General features: G+C 40.4%; 1 protein-coding gene across 2 annotated transcripts in view; it reads right to left on the reverse strand.

The window, feature by feature from the left end:
- The window catches only part of TMC5 (transmembrane channel like 5), a 59060-nt gene that overhangs the window by 39048 nt on the left and 4087 nt on the right, over window positions 1-15925 (reverse strand). The gene's annotated exons all lie outside the window — the stretch shown is intronic.

The following is a 15925-nucleotide window of genomic DNA, read 5'->3' on the forward strand; positions in this document are numbered from 1 at the left end:
CTGGATATCCATTGTTTCTATTTGCCTATTATCCATTTTCCCTTCTTTTAGCATCAATACCCTAATTTTCATCTGGGCAGCTCTCCCATCCCGGCCCGATGATGGCCACATGATCCAGTTCTGGCCAATCAGTGTCCACCATGCCCCCAGCCTCAGGGTTTGGTTCAACAATGGGCACATAATCCCCATCAGTCCTCCAGGCCCTTGACTAGACTAACTGGGAAAGAGGTATTCTTTTTTGACTAGGTGGTTATGGTGACGGAATGTAATCCTCTGTAGAAATAGAGAAGAAAATAATGAGAGAAGAATTTAAAGGAAGAATCAATAGGATTTGTGGGCTGACCTGATAGGGGAAGGGCAAAAGGTAAGAAGAGGCAAAAACAGCTCCCCACTTTCAAACCAGAGTAATTAGATGAGTGGTGATATCTTTAAAAGAAGGAAGTAGACTATTTTTAAAGCTCAGCTAATTATAAGTTTATCTCTATGCAAACAAAAAGATTTAGACTTTCTGGTGAGTAATCAGAGCTAAAGAATTAACCTTCTGCCATCACCTGTAGTCTTAGAAGTTTCATTTGCCAACTCATATTTCTCAGCACAGCAGAAGTGGATTTTTCATTATTTTGTCCCTGCCCAGCATCATTTTTCTATTTTGTGGTAACATTTTTGCTTGAGTGACACCTACCTCTTCCACTCTCTCAGACCATGCGGGCCAGGTATGGGCATATGACCCAATCAGAATTATTTTCTTTGTGGCCACAGTGATTGAGTCAGGGTACCTAACCTAGTCAGAGCCAATGAGATTCAATTCGGTAACTTTGTCAGAAATGTTGGGAAAAGAGAAGCTCTCTCTTTCAGCTGGCTTTAGTTAGTTAGTTATAAACATGAAGCTGCCAGTAGTCACCAGTACACCCTACCTGAGAGTGAGGCCAAAAGGGAAGAGAACAGAACCAAGAGAGAAATAGAAAGCAGAATCAAATGCTGATGACCTTGACTAAGTACCTAAATCCAGCCATGCCTGAAGGCAGCTGACCACTGGATACTTCAGTCATGACATATCCTTTTGACTAAGTTATTTTGAGTTGGGTTTCTGTCATTTGCAAATGAGAGAATTCTGACTAGTATATTGCATTTTACAAATGTTTAATCACACTTCCAAGAAATTACATGTCTTCTAAATCTGTTAACTGTAGATTCCCTATTTGATCTTGCAAGATTCCTGGTTTGAATGGGTGATCATATCAACCTTGTAATTATCATTCAGCTGGGCCAGGAACGTACAGAAGATAAATAACATCCTACAATCTTGATGAAGTCACATTCAGGCTGTTTATCTAGATCTCTGCTTCCTCTTAGCTTTCCCAGACTTAAGCCAGCCAAATCAAGGCAAGCCACTCAAAGCTCTGTTCTTCAGCTGGCAAAGTGACCTCACAAAACATAGGGAGTCATTAAGGGTAGTCAGGCCAAGCTTTGCGTGCAATGACAAAAAAACTGGAAACCCCAAATTCAAGTCACAGGGGATGAGCCAGATGAGTGACAGCATATCTGCATTATGGAACAGCATGGAGTTACAAAAAAGAATGCTTTGGATCTACATGTACTAGCAGAAGGTGACCAGCTATGTATGTCTCTTCTTTCTCATCTTTTCCCATCTCCTGTCCCACACCCAGGCTAGAATTATGAACAGCCAGGCACATAGGCAAGAGGGAAATGCTGGCTCAAATGCCTTCTTGTTTTAATAACTTAAAAAAAATGGACTACAAAAATGACAGGATAAGCCTCAGTTAAAACAGGTTTTCTCATTCTCAGCACTATTGGCAGTTGAGGCTGGAGAAGTCTTCATTGTTGGGGGGCTGTCCTGTGCCCTGTAGGATGTTCTGCAGCATCCCGGGCTTCCACCCACTAGGTGCCAGGGGCATCTCCCCCAAGTTGTGACAATGAGAAATGTCCCAGGCATTGCCAAGTGTTCTCTGGGGGCAAAAATCACCACTCCCACCACCTCACCCCTGCATTCAAGAATGGCTGAATTAAACGGACATCAACAGGGGAAGATCTACAAGGGCTTTTCCAGTTCTTCAAGTCGATGTAAAGAAAAATTAAAGAAAAAAAAGAAAAAGGAAGCAAAGCAGAGGGGAGACTTTTTCACTAAAGAGAAAGGAATGGATATTTTCAGTGAAAGTGAAATCTAAGGTAAGGAGTGAAATGGGAAAAGTAAGACAATGTGTGCTTCTAAGACATACTAACTTCTACTACCTACTCTGAGCCAGGCAGCAAGGGAATAATGTACATGCATACTCTCCCTTAATCTTCTCTTGTTTCTGGGGGGCTCTTAACACTCCTATTTTACAAATGAGGAAACTGAGGCTGAGTGGACTTAGTAACTTCTCTGAGTTCTCATAGTCAGCGGGGACAGGAAGTTGAACATACATTTCTTAACTGTTATATTTGACCACCTTCCATGTCGACTGACTTCTTCACGTTTTAATCTACTTAATTACTTACATATTTTCAACAATCAGTGAAGACTGCTCAAGCAGAAAAGGAAATATGAGCAGAGTTTTTTCCCCTATTAAAGATAGAAAATAAAAACACCACCATTGTGGTCCAGGCAAAAAGAAGCCTCCTTTGTAGAAAGGAAAACAGTGAGCTGAGTAAAGTGAGGCAAGAATTGGCATAAGGACAGACATATAGACCAATGGGATAGGACAGAGAGATAGAAATAAACCCTCACATATAGGGTCAAATGATATTCAACAAGGGTGCTAAAACCATTCAATGGGGTAAGGACAGCCTTTTCAACAAATGTTGCTGGGGAAACTAGATATACCCATATGCAAAAGAATGAAGTTGGACCTTTACCTTATACCACATACAAAAATTAACTCAAAATAGACTAAAGTCCCAAAAGATCTAAAACTATAAAACTCTTAGAAGAAAACATAGGGAGAAAGCTTCATAACTTGGATTTAGCAATGATTTCTCGGATAATGACACCAAAAGCACAGGCAACAAAAGTAAAAATAGGTAAACAGGACTACATCAAAATGAAACACTTCTATGCATCAAAGAACATAACTAAAAGAGTGAAAAGGCACCTGTGGAATGGGAGAAAATATATGAAAATCATATATCTGATAAGGGGTAAATACCTAAAATACATAAATAAATACTACAACTCAACAACAAAAACAGCAAAGTAAAAAAAATTTTTTAATGGGCAAAGGACTTGAAAAGACATTTCTCCCAAGAAGGTATACAAATGACCAACAAGCATCTGAGAATATGTTCAACATAATCAATCATAGGAGAAATAAATCAAAACCACAATGGAATATCATATTGTATCCATCAGGAGGGTCACCATCAAAAACAAAAACAAACAAAAAAGAACAAAATAACAAGTGTTGGAAGGGATCTGGAGAAATTGCAGGCCTCGCACACTCTTGGTAGGAATGTAAAGTAGTGCAGCTGCTATGAAAAACAGTATGGCAGTTCCTTAAAAATTAAAAATATAATTACCATATGATTCAGCAATTCCACTTCTGGGTATATGTCCAAAAGGATTGAAAACAGGGTCTGAAAGAGATATATATGCACCCATATTCATAGCAGTATTATTCACAAGAGCCAAAGGTAGAAGCAACCCAAGAATCCATCAGTGGATCAATGGATGAACCAAATGTGAGCTATCCCTCCAGTGGAATATTACTTAGCCTTAAAAAAGGAAGGAGATTCTGACACATGCTACAATATCAATGAATCTTGAGGACAATATGCTAAGTGAAATAAGCCAGTCACAAAAAGACAAATACTCTATGACTCTAGATATATGAGTTATCTAAAATAATCAAACTCATACAAATACAAAGCAGAAAAGCAGATACCAGGGACTGGGAGGAGAGGGAAACGGAGTTGTTAGTTTTTGTTTAACAAGCATAGAATTTCAGTTTTGCAAGATGGAGTGCTGGAGATTGGTTGCACAACACTGTAAATGTATTTAACAACAACAGGCACTTTAAAATGGTTAAGATAGTATATTTAATGTTACATGTATTTTATCCCAATTTATCCCCCCTCCCCGAAAAGGAGGCAAGAATTTTTGCAAATCACAATCATATCAAAGTGAAAACCAGCTTTAAAAAAAAGTAAAACACTAAAGCACTGTGTCTGGGGGGAAATGGGAGAGAAAGGCTGGAATAAGTGACTGTAAGAATGCTTTTTTCCCCAATCCCCAAATAAGGTATGAAAGCTTTAAAATAAATCAAAATTAGCTACCAAGCATATTGGTTTTTTTTAACTGTGCCATTTACTGAAAGCCTCAGAACAAGCACAGTAAAATCATTGTTGAAATGTTGAACTTAACATTCATTACAGACATAAAATAAACTTGAAAAAACAATAGCCCCGGACGTCTTTCCAAACACACCTGCACCTGACCAAGACAGACAACAAATGCAAGCTTCCAACCTACCTCCTCTATCATGGTGCCAGGAAACAAAACCTAGGGGTGTAAAGGACATTCCCTTGCTTATACAGAGGAATGCACTTCCCTGGGGCTCCAGAAAAACTAGACGCTAGAGCACAGCTTAAAACAAAAAAAGACTCAATAATTCCCCTACCTCCACCCCAACCTGTTCAATGGCTTTTCTAAATTCCTTAATATGCTTTGAGAAGTATTCCATGAGCTGATCCCTGCCTTCCTTTCCCCTTGCTCATCATTCTGTAAATTAGGGATGGACACACTTTTTCCTAAAGGATCAGATAGAAAATATTTTAAGCCTTGCAGGCCATACAGACTCTGAAGCAACTCCTCAGCTCTGCCATTGTAGCAGGAAAACAGCCCTAGGCCATATGTAATGGATGGAGTAAGTGTGTCTTCCAATTTATGGATGGACACCAAAATTTGAACGTCATGCAATTTTCATATTTCATGAGCCATTCTTCTTCTTTTGATTTTTTTCAACAATTTAAAAATGCAAAACCATTCTTAGTTTGAGGGCTGCATCTGAATAGGGATGGGGGACATAGTTTACCCAGCCCTGCATTAACACACTGGCCCCCATTTTCCTGGGCTATGGACTTTGCACATGCTGTTCACTCTTCCCACAATGCTTTTCTCTCCTTCTTGGCCTGGCTAACTCCTCATCCTTAAGGGGTATCAGCTTAAATGCTGCTTTCACAGAAAGGTCTCCTTTATTCCTCCACACCCAAGTAGTTCCCCTTGAGTCTCCATCATAGCATCCTGACCTTTTCATAATTACAACCTTAACAGTTTATAATTATATATTAACTTTGTACACATATCATTCAATATTTGTGCTCTACTAGACTGAAAGGCAGGGGTTTTTCTATTTTGCTCACTATATCCCCAGCATTTAGTACCATGACTGGCCCACAGGAGGCACTCAATTAATATTGAATGAATGAATACGTGAATCAATGTTGTCCCACAGAGTTCTCACTCATTGCATCCATCACCTGGAATCCATCGGGGTGGTGGCACCTTCAGCCAGTAGGACTGGAAACAAACCCACAGTGAGATCAGCTGGATTTCTCTGGGGGAGAGCGGAAAGCTGGGGGAAGGGTTCTCTCAAACCAGCACATCTTGCACCTGGGTCCATTTTGGACACAAATGTATCCCATTTATAAATTGAAGGTTGTGAATCAGTTCAGGGGCTCGGGACTCTGAAAGGGTCATTTCCCTCATGGGAAATAACAAGGATTCTCCCCAAGGTTGTTCCTTCCTTTTTAATTCCCACTCAATATATTAAATTAACAACTAGGTAAAGTCTCTGTTGGTGCTAATAAGTCTTTGACACCTCTCTGAATTTGGTGCTAATAAGTCTTTGACACCTCTCTGAATTTGACAGTTTCCTTTTCAACAAAGATGGAGCAAAGCTCCAAGTTCAGAACCTTCATGAGGCCACAGTTAATGATTAGAATTTAACTATTTTATTTTTTAAATTAACATACAATTAAAACATTTTTGGTGTATAGTCCTGTGAATCTGAACACATGCCTAACCACCATGGCAACTAGGATGTAGACCAGTTTCATTACACCAAATGCCCTTGTATGCCCCTCTTGCTATCAATTCCTCCTCCCACCATTTCCCCACCACTGATCTATTCTCCATCCCTATAGTTTGCCTTTTCCAAAATGTCATAGAAATGAAATCACACAGAATGTAGCCTTTTGAGACTGGCTTCTTTTGATCAGCATAAGTTAGCTAGAATTTAGTAACATGGTTTGGTTTTCCCTGAATGTAGTATGTGTATAAATATACAGTCACCTATGTTTACAAGCAAGTGATAGAAGTTTTCCATTTATAAAAGTGACATAAGTTTACTTATAAGATAATTCTGTTAGGTAAAAAGAACAGATAGATATTAGTATACATGGTAAGAGGAAGGGCAAAAATTATGAAAGTGGAATGCAAATGACTAAATTTTAGAAAACAATGGGTCTCATAAAAATATAATTGCATACCTGCTTCTCCCTCCCACCCCCCACCCCCCCACCACACACCAGTCCGTAATTCTAAGAATTACTGAAAGGGAAGAAAAAAGAGTCTAAAAAGAAGAAATGGCTCATTCCCAGACATCCCATTTCAACCAAACTTTCATCATCACAGTTCTTTACAAGCTTCTATACCTTTCTCAGGCACCTGATCTTGGAAAGACAATTCTATCCCAAAGAATGAAGGCCATCACCAGACCCCAAGCGGTTGCCCAGACACCAGGCCATCCAACACCCAAACACAGCCACATTTTAGCAAACACAGCCACATTTCAGCAGAGACGTAGATATTATTTGTTTGGGAGTGTTTTATTGTTCTCTACGGGCTTGCCCCGATAGCTTATGATTACTTTGACTGTCATCACCATGCCACTGCAAACAAATGCTTCAGAATGCCTTATTAGCAGTGTGTAACATTCAGAACAAGGAAATAATGACAGCTTAAACAGTCTCTTAAAATCATGTGTGAACAAAACTGTCATTCACCCATTTAACAAACCCTTCCGACAACTGAATGCTTGTTAGTGCACACCCCATGGGGCTTTTCAGAGATTGTTTCTGGCTTTGACCCAGGTACATGCATTGCCATACATCTGGACCCTTCAGAAAATAAAGTCTGTGTTCGTCTATCCAAGCTATGAATAGGAGGGTGAAAATATGAATAGACCAAAATGAGTATGCCTTCCTCTTCTCTATTTATGTTTTCCCCCACAAAAGAATTTACTGAATTTTTGAGACATTTATTTAATTTCTGAAGAAAAATACTGATGTTTCATGACTGCAAAAAGAATGTGAGATTTACAACTTGTTAAGCATTTGAGAGCCTGCAAGTTGAGCAAAAACTTTTATCTCACAAAGGGCATCATCTGGACATGCCAAAAATGCATCCAAAGAATGATCTAGAACACTGCATTTACCATGGAGGTAGCAAATGCTCCCAATAACACCAAATGAAGAGGGTTCTAATATATTTTTAAAGTAAGAACTGGGAATCTTGGGAGGATAGGGTTGGCAAATGCCACCACTTAATCTCCACAAGGAAAATTCAAGAAAAAGCTAAAATGGTGTGATTCTCTTATTTACATGGATGTTTGGGAGCCCTTCACATCTCATTACACTGTTTAAGACACCTCCCCCCCCCTTTACTATAATTCTTTCTTGGTGGGAAATCTCTAGCCCAGACCCTTACCAAGAGTCTCACCCTTACTATAACCCTAAACCCTCCCCATGCAAATCACATTTTGTGACAAGACTTTCTCTCTTGTGTATGATTGCCCCCAAAGCAGGGAAAGCCCATAGGCCCCGAGATACAAAGCCGGCTGATGTAACTGAAGCGCATGACTGCGTTTGCATTCAGGTGCCAGTGCTCTGTTTGAAGAGAAGGATGGTGGTTGGCTTTTATTCTAGTCTAGAAAGAAAGTGATGGAAGCCGTGTGTCTCAACCAATGCAATTTTCTCTCATAGCGTATTTCATGATATCTAGAGACATTTTGGGTTGTCACCATTTGGGGCAAGGGCTGGCAATATTGGCATCTACTAGTTAGAGGCCAAGAGGCTGCTAAATACCCTACATTTTACAGGACAAGCCTCTCCACAACAGAGAATTATCTGGTCCCAAATTCAATAGTACCAAAGTTGAGAAACCCTAATCTAGAGGAGACCACCTAAGGCAACAGAACTTTCTATAATGACAGATCTGAGTCATTCTATACCTCACAGTCCAACATAGCAGCCACTAGCCACATGTATCTACTGAACACTTAAAATAGGGTTTGTGCAACTAAAAAACTGAATTTTTAATTTTGTTTCATTTTAATGTATATTGCTATAAGTGGCTATGGGGCTACCATAGTTCAGTAGAAGTTTGGGCACCAAAGGAAACCCAGCAACTGACGCTTTGCTGATGAGTGTGCAGGGAGCAGTAAGTAGGAATGCCCAGGGTAGTCACTTGGGGGCTTGCTGAAGAGGGCCCCATGGATCAGCAGTGACCAACCTGTCCCAGCTTACCCAGAACTTTCTAGGTCTTAGCACTGGAAGTTCCATCTCCTGGGAACCTGTCAGCCCTGGGAGAACCACCCTAGTTCAGGTCCCATTCCCAAAAGTTCTGATTCAGCAGATCTAGGGTGAAACCTGGCAATTTGCCTTCTTATTGGGTTTCCCAAGATATTTTCCTATGTCCCAAGGATTGAGAAACCCCAGGTCAGCCAGCTGATGGGGGCTGCAAGGAGCAGGCGGAGAGGTGGGAGGAAATGAGTGGATTTGGGTGTGGCTTGTGGCTTGTGCCTTGGCAGGTCTGCAGCCTCTTGCCTGGCTGGACTGGCCCAGCCCACCCCAGAGGAAGGAGAAGCTCTCTCTGGGAAATCATGAAGTTCCTCACAGCTCTCCCACCCACGGAGACCTGCTAGGAGGAGTGGGCAGCTCTGCTCCCTAAGGAAGGAACAGGAGCCCCACTTCCTGGAGACCCATCCCCTTCCCTCTCCCCATTGTCAACATACTCAGAATCCTGCAAGGAGCAGTGAAACATGATAAACCTCAATGTGCCCTGTGGCTAGGGAGCTGCCACTTTCTCTACCACTGGATCTCAGAAAGGCAGGAGGGGATAGTAAAAGCAAGCTGAGCTTTATCCACATTCTGTGATTCTGGGTCTGTGCCAAGACTCCCTCTTTATGAAGAAAAAAGAGCCCCCTTCTGGATCCACCTCTGGGACTGGAAGCTTAGTTCTTAGACTAATTCAGATGCCTACAATAGAATAGTCCTTATTGTGCGTACTTAAATATTATATAATGCAACCTAAGTATTATTGTTCTGGATTTGCCAACAGGAAAACACGAGCAGAAACCAGTGATAACAAAACAACTCATATGTATGTACCAGACACTGTTATGAGACCCTGACAGGTATTAGTTCATTAAATCCTTACCATAGCATTAGCAATAGATGCTATTGTGATCCTTATTTTACTGAGAAGGATAGAACTGAGGCACAGAGAGGTTAAGCAATCTGGCCAGGAAATAGTCAGTAAGGGGTAGAATACAGTAGGATAAACACATCTTACTCTCAGGGAAGCAAATTCTCTTTTTCAACTCCTTTGTTCAACATTTACATCTTGAATTCAGCCATCCTTTTGCCCATGCTGAGTAGGCATGATGGTAAGTGTCAGAAGTTTCTAGATGCAGGGCTATTCACAGCAAGGCCAGGAGGAGGGTGAAGGAGGCACTTGTCTGGGACAGGCATTTATGGGGGTACCAAAAATCCCCCATAAATCAAGTAAATAATATTTTAATGCAGTATTTTTTAAAACAGGAAAGGATGTAAAAATACATGATGATCAAAATATCAACATTTTCAATAGAGACAAGATCAGGATTATTGATGAGTGCTTTTGTTCCAATTTGGCTTCATTTTACAGCAATTCACAAGGCAGGACCCTGCAATCCAGGTGTTCCTGTGTGTCACCCCAGGAATGACACTTCTTGGGGCAAATAACACCGTCTTCCTGGTGATCACCACCTACCTCTTCTCATGTGAGGACCTTTCCTATGATTACACAGTTTACGAGTCAAGTCTCTGCCACAGGAGAAAATTCCACTTCTCCTTGGGAAAGCCATGATTTTGCATTTATCGGCGGTGCTAATACACAAAAGGTTGAGGACAGAAACTAGGGGCCTCCAAGTCTTCTTGTGAATTATAGATAGGATTTTATTTTATTCTTTTAAGTGATACCCACCCAGATTCAAATGCCGTAGAAAATGGAATTTATTTGTTTTGGCATCTGTAAAAATATATAAATCTTACTTGGTCTCTTATTTCTTTCACCATGAATAAGGAGTGTCCTTTTAGAAATGACCCTACGTAATGATTAGCATTCCAACAGCCGGGGTTTATCTCTGGGAACATTGAACCATAAGTGGCTGGAAATAACCTGAGCAGTAATAGAGTCCAACTTCCTACAGAGTCACCCCATTCTGGGAACTCTTGGCAAATGTAATCCATCAGGTGATTCGCTGAACTTACAGCAATATGTTTATACCTTGAACTTGAACTTGCCTCCTTGGGGAGAGAACCCTTCCTGGCAAAACATGATTGTAAACCCCACTTTCTTGACATCCATCTCCACTGAGCTCCTCTTCCCCTCTCCATGCTGAAGGAATCAAACAACACATTAATAAGCATAAAGACAGCACCATTTCTTGAGCACATACTGCAGGCACGGTGTTATGCCCTTCACATGCATTAGCAATTAAATCCTCAAAGAGCCTTATGGAGAGATCGTAACATCCCCAACTATAGATGGATTACATAGCTGCCCAGAGAGATTAAGTAATTGCCCAGGTCACACAGCTGAACAAAGGCAGAATGAAATTGAAACCTGTCCCTCTCTGAACTTTGCTCATCAACAACACCATGGTTTTCAGAGGAAGAAGAAAACGACAGGAAGGGAGAGGAGTTAGAGGTAACATTTATTGAGTGCTCCCAGAACATCGTATTTTCTCACTAGTCCTGATAGCCACACGAGGAGGTGAGAGTGCTTGGCTACTACCCATTTTACCAGACAAGAAAACTAAGGCTGGAACGGTATAATAACTCACCCAGAGTCTAATAGGTAGGACCCAGGAAAGCCCAGACAGCTCTAGAGTTTGCTGAGGTAACACAGTCCCTTGCCTCCCACTTCCCCATAGTCATTCTTTCCTTGAATAAATATTTATTGTGCATTTATTCTGTACCTGGCATATCAGATATATGTGTCATAAGCTTCAGGACAGCCCCAGTTTCTGCCTTCCCCCATGACACGATCCTAAAGCTTCCCCATCATTTCTGTGACCCCGTGCCTCCTTCAGAGCACCTCTCTTACCTTCTCCCCTTCCCATAGGAACATGCAGGCCCTTCCTCTCCACTTCGTAGAAGCTGGGTCCTCTTTGTTTTCCTAACTCATAAAGCCCATCCTTTTCAGCCTTAAGCACAGCCCTCCTTGCTCTCCAGACACACGACAGGGCCAGGCCACCCAGTTCCTGGAGAGGGGATTTTTGCCAGCTTGTGGCACTTTTATGCCACCGTGTTTATCATCTCTCCCCTCGCCGGCCAGCAAATAACTTAGACTTACCCAGTTAAAACACAGATCAGTCCTTGACGCCCAACATCACAGTTGCACCACGGATTGAAAGAAGCTCTAAACTTGGAGCCCAAATTGTGTATTTCTTTCTTACTGAATTCTAGCCCGTCCCTCTCATCAATGCCCTTTTGGCATCGGTGCAATAAAAAGATCAAAGTCCTTTCTAGAGTTTATTTTTTTCTTGGATACCATAAGGAAGTAAGGGTTGATTTTTCATTTTTACCCCCGAGAGTGAGATGAAGTGGAGAGACTTCCTTTTGGTTTAGTCAACAAAGCTTTCTTCTGGAACAAGATGCTCTGCTAGACATCCTCAGGCCCTGGCCACTTTGTTCTGCAAATTCATCCCTTCAGGCAATATTCAGACTTTACAGGCTTAACTCCATAATTAAGATGCCATGTCCCTTCCTGTGGTAAAGGACAGGCAGTGTGGAACCAGCCCACCTTTTACAACAGGCTGACTTGAATCAAATCCTGACTCTAGTACCTTTCTGAACCTTAATTTCCACCCCCACCCACCCCACTCCAATATCTACAAAATGGGGACAATATCCTCTACTTCCTCAGAGTGTTGGTGAGAGCCAAATGGGCTAAACTTCAAGAAAGTTTGGACTATTTTACTACTCAGATTATTTCCAGACACCTAAGACTCAAGTTCCCAAAGAGAATCTCCAGCTGCTGGAATGGTAATCCTCAACACTGTTTTCTGGGGAAGGAGACTCCATTCAAATAGGAAGAAAGAAAACAATAGATGATCCAGGACTGGATAAGATTTCCATATTCTTACAGATGCCAGAACAAATTAATTTCATTTTCTATAGCATTTGAATCTGGGTATCATTTAAAATAATAAAAGAATTAGAGAATACTATGAAAAATTATATGCCAACAAACTGGATAACCTAGAAGAAATGGACAACTTTCTAGAAAAATACAACCTTCCAAGGCTGACCCACAAAGAAACAGAGAATCTAAACAGACCAATTACCAGCAACAAAATTGAATTGGTAATCAAAAAACTACCTAAGAACAAAACTCCTGGACCAGACAGCTTCACCGCTGAATTTTACCAAACAGTTAGTGAAGACCTAATACCCATCCTCCATAAACTTTTCCAAAAAGTAGAAGAGGAGGGAATACTTCCAAACTCATCCTATGAGGCCAGCATCACTGTAATACCAAAACCAAGCAAAGATACCACAAAAAAAGAAAATTACAGACCAATATCCCTGATGAACAGAGATGCAAAAATACTTAACAAAATATTAGCAAACTGAATTCAAAAATACATAAAAAATTTATCCATCATGATCAAGTAGGATTTATTCCAGGGATGCAAGGATGGTACAATATTCAAAAATCCATCAACATCATCTACCACATTAACAAAAAGAAGAACAAAAACCACATGATCATCTCCACAGATGCTGAAAAAGCATTAGACAAAATTCAACATCTATTCATCATAAAAACTCTCAACAAAATGGGTATGGATGGCTAAAGTACCTCAACATAATAAAGGCCATATATGACAAACCCCCAGCCAAGATCATACTTAACAGTGAGAAGCTGAAAGTTTTTCCTCTAAGATCGGGAACAAGACAAGGATGCGCTCTCTCCCCACTTTTATTCAACATAGTTCTGGAGGTCCTAGCCATGGCAATCAGACAACACAAAGAAATAAAAGGCATCCAGGTTGGTAAGGAAGAAGTTAAACTGTCACTGTTTGCAGATATTGTGTACAAAAAACCCTACAGAATCCACTCCAAAACTACTAGAACTAATACCTGAAATTAGAAAAGTTGCAGGATACAAAATTAATACACAGAAATATGTTGCATTCCTATACACTGATGATGAACTAGCAGAAAGAGAAATCAAGAAAACAATTCCATTCACAATTACATCAAAAGAATAAAATACCTAGTAATAAACCTAACCAAGGAAGTGAAAAACCTATACCCTGAAAACTACACAACACTCATGAGAGAAATTAAAGAAGATACCAATAAATGGAAACACATTCTGTGATCATGGATAGGAAGAATTAATATTGTCAAAATGGCCATCCTGCCTAAAGTAATCTACAGATTCAATGCAGTCCCTAACAAAATACCAATGGCATTCTTTAAGGAACTAGAGCAAATAGATAAAAAATTCATATGGAACCACAAAAGACCCCAAATAGCCAAAGCAAAACTGAGAAGGAAGAATAAAGTTGGGGGGGATTATGCTCCCTAACTTCAAGCTCTACTACAAAGCCACAGTAATCAAGAGAATTTGGTACTGGCACAAGAACAGACCCATAGATCAATGAAACAGAATAGAGAGCCCTGATACAAACTCAAGCATATATGGTCAATTAATATACAGTAAAGGAGCCATGGATATACAACGGAGAAATAACAGCCTCTTCAACAGCTGGTGTTGGCAAAACTGGACAGGTACATTCAAGAGAATGAAACTGGATTATTGTCTTTTCCCATACACAAAAGTATACTCGAAATGGATCAAAGACCTGAATGTAAGTCATGAAATCATGTAACTCTTAGAAGAAAACATAGGCAAAAATCTCTTGAATATAAACATAAGCAACTTTTTCCTCAGGCAAGGGAAACAAAAGCAAAAATGAACACATGGGACTACATCAAACTAAAAAGCTTCTGTACAGTAAAGGACACCATCAAAAGAACAAAAAGGCATCCTACAAAATGGGGGAATATATTTGTAAATGACACATCCGATAAGGAGTTGACATCCAAAATATATAAAGAGCTCACATGCCTCAACACCCAAAAAGCAAATAACCTGATTAAAAAATGGGCAGAGGATTTGAACAGACACTTCTCCAAAGAAATTGAGATGGCCAACAGGCACATGAAAAGATGCTCAGCTCACTAATCATCAGAGAAATGCAAATTTAAAACCACAATGAGATATCACCTCACACCAGTTAGGATGGCCAACATCAAAAAGACAAGGAACAACAAATGCTGGCAAGGATGTGGAGAAATGGGAACCCTCCTACACTGCTGGTGGGAATGTAAATTAATTCAACCATTGTGGAAAGTTCCTCAAAAAACTAAAAATAGAAATACCATTTGACCCAGGAATTCCATTCCTAGGAATTTACCCAAAGAAAACAACTTCTCAGATTCAAAAAGACATATGCACCCCTATATTTATTGCAGCACTATTTACAATAGCCAACATATGGAAACAACCAAAGTGTCCTTCAGCAGATGAATGGATAAAGAAGATGTGGTACATATACACACTGGAATACTATTCAGCCATAAGAAAGAAACAAATCCTACCATTTGCAACAACATGGATGGGGCTAGAGGGTATTATGCTCAGTGAAATAAGCCAGGTGGAAAAAGACAAATGCCAAATGATTTCCCTCATTTGTGGAGTATAGCAATAGAGCAAAACTGAAGGAACAAAATAGCAATACTCAGATTCCAAGAAGGGACTAGCAGTTACCAAAGGGGAGGGGTGGGGAAGGAGGGAGGAGGGGATTGAGGAGTATTAGGATTGGCACACATGGTGTTAGGGGGGATCATGGGGAAGACAGTGTAGCACAGAGAAGACAAGCAGTGACTCTGTGGCATCTTACTCCACTGATGGACAGTGACTTCAGTGGGGTATGGGGGGGACTTAATAATATGGGTGAATGTAGTAACCACATTGTTTTCCATGTGAAATCTTCATAAGAGTGTATATTAATGATACCTTAATTTAAAAAATAGATGAAAAAAAATAAAAGAATAAAAGAAAGTCCTATCTCTATAATTCACAAGAATAATTGTAGCCCCTAGTTTCTGTCCTCAACCTTTTGTGTATTAGCACCTCCAATAAATGCAAAATCATGGCTTTCCTGAGGAGAGGTGGAATTTTCCCCTGCGGCAGAGACTTGACTCGAAAACTGTGTAATCACAAGAAAGGTTCTAAAATGAGAAGAGGTAGGTGGTGATCGCCAGGAAGACGGTGTTATTTGCCTCCAGAACTGTCATTCCCCAGGTGACACACAGAAACACATGGATTGCAGGGTCCTGCTTGTCAATCAGTAGAGAGCTATTAAAAAACAAAACTCAATCAAGTAAATCTGAAGATCTAATTGGCTTTATTAGTAATTCATGAATCTGGCAGCATGCCCTCTAGCAAGCAGAGACATGCTCTAAGTAGTTGTAAAAAATTAAGGTTTCTATAGGCAGGAAGGTGGGGCAAGAAGTTATTAGCCAAAGAAAAGAAGGGATGATTCAGGCCAGGTCACCTTCCCTTTGGGCAATGAGTGGGGGT

The sequence above is a fragment of the Manis javanica genome, chromosome 10 (assembly GCF_040802235.1).
Source record: "Manis javanica isolate MJ-LG chromosome 10, MJ_LKY, whole genome shotgun sequence".
NCBI classification, from domain to species: domain Eukaryota; kingdom Metazoa; phylum Chordata; class Mammalia; order Pholidota; family Manidae; genus Manis; species Manis javanica.